At 42.5% G+C, this 6,068-nt stretch overlaps 1 pseudogene; it reads right to left on the reverse strand.

Moving 5' to 3' along the window:
* The window catches only part of LOC131990113 (RNA-binding protein 25-like), a 10,776-nt pseudogene extending 4,715 nt beyond the window's left edge, over nt 1–6,061 (reverse strand).
* Nucleotides 6,062–6,068: the final 7 nt, after the last annotated feature.

Genomic DNA, 6,068 nt, shown 5'->3' on the forward strand with positions numbered 1-6,068 from the left:
GAGAAAAGGCTGATTCACAGTAACAACCTTATCTGAGCTGTCAGCAGCTTTCTCTGCTCTCCACAATTGCTAAATAATTTGGTGAGCGTAGGAGTCTGATTGTGTTAGAGTGTGTGTGTGTGTGTGTGTGTGTGTGTGTGTGTGTGCCCTTTTCCACAGATCCTATCAATCCTCCTATATTTAGAACATTCAGAAGTCTGTGGTTGCTTCAAACCTTTGGCTGGCCCTGCTGATTGTTGGTGTGTGTGTGTGTGTGTGTGTGTGTGTGTGTGTGTGTGTGTGTGTGTGTGTGTGTGTGTGTGTTGCGGTGTGGCGTCCCCCCAGAAAAACGTTTGCAACAGTAGAGTTCCACTCATCCCTTCAGCTTCATGCGCCAGACAGCATTCTCCACCTTCTGTGTGTGTGTGTGTGTGTGTGTGTGTGTGTGTGTGTGTGTCTGTGTGTGTGTCTGTGTGTGTGTGTGTGTGTGTGTGTGTGTGTCTGTGTGTGTGTGTCTCCAGTTTTTATTGAACTTTAACTTTCAGATTCTTTTTGTTTTGGTCACCTTTGTCTCCTCGATTTTTATATTTATGTCTCCTCTCCTCTCCTCTTCTCCTTGTTTCCTCTCCTCCTATTATAGGAGGAGAGGAAACAAGGAGATGAGATATAGGACTCCTATATCTCATCTCCTTGTCTCCTCTCCTCATCTCCTCCCCTTATCTCCTTCTCTCCTCTCCTCCTATGTCTCCTCTCCTCCTTGTCTCCTCTCCTCATTCCTTGTCTCCTCTCCTCATTCCTTCTCTCCTCTCCTCTTCTCCTTGTCTCCTTGTCCTATCTCCTTGCTTCCTCTTTTCCTATATCAAACAAGGAGATGAGATATAGGACTCCTATATCTCATCTCCTTGTCTCCTCTCTTCATCTCCTCTCCTTCTCTCCTCTCCTCCTATGTCTTCTCTCCTCTTCTCCTTGTCTCCTCTCCTCATTCCTTGTCTCCTCTCCTCATTCCTTCTCTCCTCTCCTCTTCTCCGTGTCTCCTTGTCCTATCTCCTTGTTTCCTCTCCTCCTATATCAAACAAGGAGATGAGATATAGGACTCCTATATCTCATCTCCTTGTCTCCTCTCCTCTCCTTCTCTCCTTTTCTCCTCTCCTCCTATGTCTCCTCTCCTCTTCTCCTTGTCTCCTCTCCTCATTCCTTCTCTCCTCTTCTCCTTGTCTCCTTGTCCTATCTCCTTGTTTCCTCTCCTCCTATTTCACCTCTCCTTATCTCCTCATCTCTTTCTTTCCTATCCTCTCCTCATTCTCCATGTCTCCTCTCCTCATCTCCTTGTTTCCTCTCCTCCTATATCTCCTCTCCTTGTCTCCTCTCCTCCTTGTCTCTTCTCCTCATCTCCTTGTCTCCTCTCCTCCTTATCTCCTCTCCTCATCTCCTTGTCTCCTCTCCTCCTATATTTCCTCTCCTCATCTCCTTGTCTCCTCTCCTCCTTGTCTCCTCTCCTCATTTCCTTGTTTCCTCTCCTCCTGTATCTCATCTCCATGTCTCCTCTCCTCATCTCCTTGTTTCCTCTCCTCCTATATCTCATCTCCTTGTCTCCTCTCCTCCTCTCTCTTCTCGTCTTTGGCTTGTTTTTAACATTTTCCTACTTCTTCCTCATCCTTTTTTCTTCTCCTCTTTCTTCTGCATGTAACTCCTTCTCCATTTCTCATCTTTTTTCCTTCCTTCCCTTCTTTCTTTCTTTCTTTCTTCCTTCCCTTCTTTCTTTCTTTCTTTCTTTCTTTCTTTCTTCCCTTCTTTCTTTCTTTCTTCCTTCCCTTCTTTCTTTCTTTCTTTCTTTCTTTCTTCCCTTCTTTCTTTCTTTCTTTCTTTCTTTCTTTCTTTCTTTCTTTCTTTCTTTCTTTCTTTCTTATCCTTCCAATCACTTATCTTGTTTCTCCCCAAAGTTCATCTCTGTTTTTATCTCCCGTTCACTCACTTTTGCCTTTTCCTACACTAACTGGATTTCATCAGTCAATGTACTCAGTTTCCTCTGGGGCACACACACACACACACACACACACACACACGCACACACACACACACACACACACACACACACACACACACACACAATCTGTCTGCCCTCTGTCTGATGTGTGTGTGTCCCGACCGTTACCTCAGAGGCTTCCCTCTCGCTCTCCAAGAGAAACATGTCACAGCATGACAACTGTGTGTGTGTGTGTGTGTGTGTGTGTGTGTGTGTGTGTAGATTGACCGGCGTAGCCAGTAGCGATTATCCAGTGACAGGATAGCAGAGTCTCTCCCCGTGCTTGTGTGTGTGTTTAGTGTGTGGGTGTGTGTGTGTTTTAGTGTGTGTGTGTGTGTGTGTGTTTTAGTGTGTGTTTTAGTGTGTGTGTGTGTGTGTGTGTGTGTGTGTGTTTTAGTGTGTGTGTGTGTGTCAGACAGGCTAAGGGATGAGATGAGGCCCAGTGGGAGAGGAGACCTCCGCCTCACCTCGTGGTAACCCAGACTAACGAGAGGACAGCAGAGAGGAAAGATGGCTGATGGAGGAGACAGATTTTATTTTATGGAAAAGGAAGAAAATGAATCAGTATGGAAGATTTTTCCGTACGTTATATCTTCACTTTATTAGCACTTTTGGGAATGTTTTTTGCGAGTTTGACTGTCACAGTTATACAAAGTTTATCACAGAGAGAAACTGTAAAATTATCAACAGAATGACTGAAAAGTAACAAAAAAGAAGTTTAAAATTGTTATATTTTTCTTCAGAATCACTTTATTCTAAATGTCTCATTTATAATGTTACCAAAAATAATTTGCACTAACCAGATCCTGTTAAAAACATTAAAATCTGCTCCTCAGAGGCAAATATTCACTGAGAATCTGTTTACACAGAGCTGAGAGGAGAGGACAGGAGAGGCTGTTTACACAGAGCTGAGAGGAGAGGACAGGAGAGGCTGTTTACACAGAGCAGAGAGGAGAGGACAGGAGAGGCTGTTTACACAGAGCTGAGGGGAGAGGACAGGAGAGGCTGTTTACACAGAGCTGAGAGGAGAGGACAGGAGAGGCTGTTTACACAGAGCAGAGAGGAGAGGACAGGAGAGGCTGTTTACACAGAGCTGAGGGGAGAGGACAGGAGAGGCTGTTTACACAGAGCAGAGGAGGAAATAGATTTTTTCTCCCATTTTTGTAAAAGAAAAAAACTATTAAAGAAACTAAACTTTTTTCTTTTCTTCTTTATGCCAACATTACTGTGTTATTCTGCACAAAGACATGTATGAGTTTTATGATGTTTCCATCGAGGTGCAGGCCTGAAAAATGAGGCCACAGAGAGGAAAATGTGACCAAAAAAACAAACAAAAACCCCCGAAACTGCGTAATATCATCAATGCTAACTAGAAATAACCAACTAAATAAAGAAATGTAGTCTTAAACAATAAAGTTTTTTCCAGAACGGTGTGATTTGAGGGATGATTTCCTGTCGGAGCGTCTCTCTGAGAGGAAGCGAGGCGCGTTAAGTAGCGTGTGCACTCGACTCGAGAACAATGAAGCAACAAACAAACTGTGACAGGATCAAGTGAAGACTTCCTGCTGCTCTAATGGACGACTTCGCTCTCTGCAGCATGTTGTTCATACTGTAAAGGCCTGAAACCAGCCTCGCATGCAGCTTTACTTCAGTTATTTTGTAAACTCCGTAGTTTCAGAGCTCGTACCTCGTCTGGCTCTGCTGTATTTCTGACCACGGGAAAGTTTGAGATCCTCGGCAGAGTTCTTTTACCTTCTTTTAACATTTTACTCACTGTGTCCTTGTATTTCACTGCAATACATAAAATATCTAATAATCCATAAGTCCTGCAGCTCTATGGAATCAGCACAATCATGGATAGAAGTAGGGAACACTTTTTTTTCAGAATAACTGTTATAAAGTCCTGAATCATACAAATAAAAGAAAAAGAAAGCAATTGTTTAACAAAAAAAAGTAATACTTATATAAACAACACTTTTGGAAGTTCCCACAAGTGTCATGAATATTGAAAAAAAGTGAAGTATTGAAAAAATGTGTAGTATTGTAATGTTTCCAGCCTCTCCTGTCCTCTCCTCTCTGCTCTAAGAACTCATTAAAACCACCAGAATATGAAAACAAAAATTGACAACGAAATTAAAACTGAAACTACTGAAAAATCCCAAACTATTCTAACCTTTCTGCTCAGCTTGTAGTCTGTCAGCGTGATTTATTTTCCACGAGGTTTGATCCAGAGTTTGTCTTCAGCCAAGTCGACCTGAAATGTTTCACCCACATGTGGAGACGAAGAGGAGGAGATGAAGAGGAGGAGGAGGAAGGGAGGTTAGAAAGTGAAGGCGTGATGGTGAAATCCAGAAGGAGAGTGTTTTTGGAGAAAGGGGAGGAAGAGAAAGTGAAGGGTGAGGAGAAGGACAGGAAGAGATAGACGGGGTCAGAGAGAGAAATCTGTGCTACCGTCACATTCCTGAGGCGTGTGGTCACAGTGGGACAGCTGCAGAGTGGGTGTGTTAGTGTGACAGGTCAGCTTCAGGACGGATCCACCACACACTGGATAAATAATGGACGGAGGGAGCGTGACGCCTTGTTGGTTTGTGGCCCGTTTCAGGCATCAAGTTCAGCGTTCCACTCGCCCAAAAAAGACACAAAATAACCAAAACATGACACAAAAAGACCAAAAAAAAAGACACAAAATGACCAAAAAAAGACACAAATGACCAAAAAGTTAAAAAAACAAACACAAAATGACACAAAAGTGACACAAAATGACAAAAAACACACAAAAAGACCAAAAAATGACAAAGAAATGACACAAAATTACCAAAAAATGCCAGAAAATCACCAAAACATGACACATAATGACCAAAAAGTTACAGAAAAGACACAAAATGACCCAAAAAAGAAACAAAATGACACAAAAATGACAAAAATAGCAAAATAACCAAAACATGACACAAAATGACCAAAATAAGACACAAAATTACCAAAACAAGAAACGAAATTACCAAAAAAAGACAAAATGACCAAAAAGTTACAAAAAAGACAAAAAGTTACAAAAAAGACAAAAAGTTACAAAAAAGACAAAAAATTACCCCAAAAAAGAAAAAAAATGACACAAAAAAGACGCAAAATCACCCAAAAACTACAAAAAATGATACAAAATGACCAATAACTAAGACAAAATTACCAAAAAATGACACAAAATCACCCATAAATGACCAACTAAATGACAAAAAAAGACACAATCACCCAAAAATGACACAAAATGACCAAAAAATTTCAAAATCACCCATAAATGACCAAGAAAATGACACAAAATTACCAAAAAATGACAAAAAAAATCACCCAAAAATGACAAAAAAAGACACAAAATCACCCAAAATGCTTCTGCAGCCAAACTTAGGGCCCCCTGCTGGAATTTTCAGTAGAATGCAGCTTAAGTCACTTCCTGGTTTGCCTCCCTGCTCAGACCAGGAGGTTGCCACCTGGATGAACCGTACACTCCACCATGTCAGCAAAAAGTTGACCTTTGACCTGCTCAGATGAGGGGAGAGAGAGCCGATGAACAGAAAGTGGATAAATGTAAAAAAAGAGGACGGAAAGGGACTAAAAAATCTGACCCAAAAAGGCGTCAATGAGGGAGAAAGACTTAGAATGAATCTAAAGGAAGATGACAGGAGGAGACGGGAGCCAGAATGTGAGAGAAAACAAGACATGAATGCGTGAAAACGTTGATGGAGCGGAGCAGAAAGCGAGGGATCGCGAGTGAAAGAGTGCAGTCAGGTGAAAGTGATACGGCGGGTGAAATGGGACGTCCAGGGTGGTCTCTCTCTCCCTCTCTCCCTCTCTCTCTCTCTCTCTCTCTCTCTCTCTCTCTCTCTCTCTATCTCTCCCTCTCTCTCTCTCCTCGGGAGGCTGACACTTCCCTTCATCCGTCTGACCGCTCACAGAAGGGGGGATGAATAGAGAAGTGGAGAGGGGTGAAAGAGCGGGATGAGCAGAGAAGAAAGAGGGCGAAGGGAGGATGAGCAGCAGACGGACATCTAAATGCTCGCCCGCCGATCTATTGGAA

This window comes from Centropristis striata, chromosome 17, assembly GCF_030273125.1.
Source record: "Centropristis striata isolate RG_2023a ecotype Rhode Island chromosome 17, C.striata_1.0, whole genome shotgun sequence".
Taxonomy (NCBI): Eukaryota; Metazoa; Chordata; class Actinopteri; order Perciformes; family Serranidae; genus Centropristis; species Centropristis striata.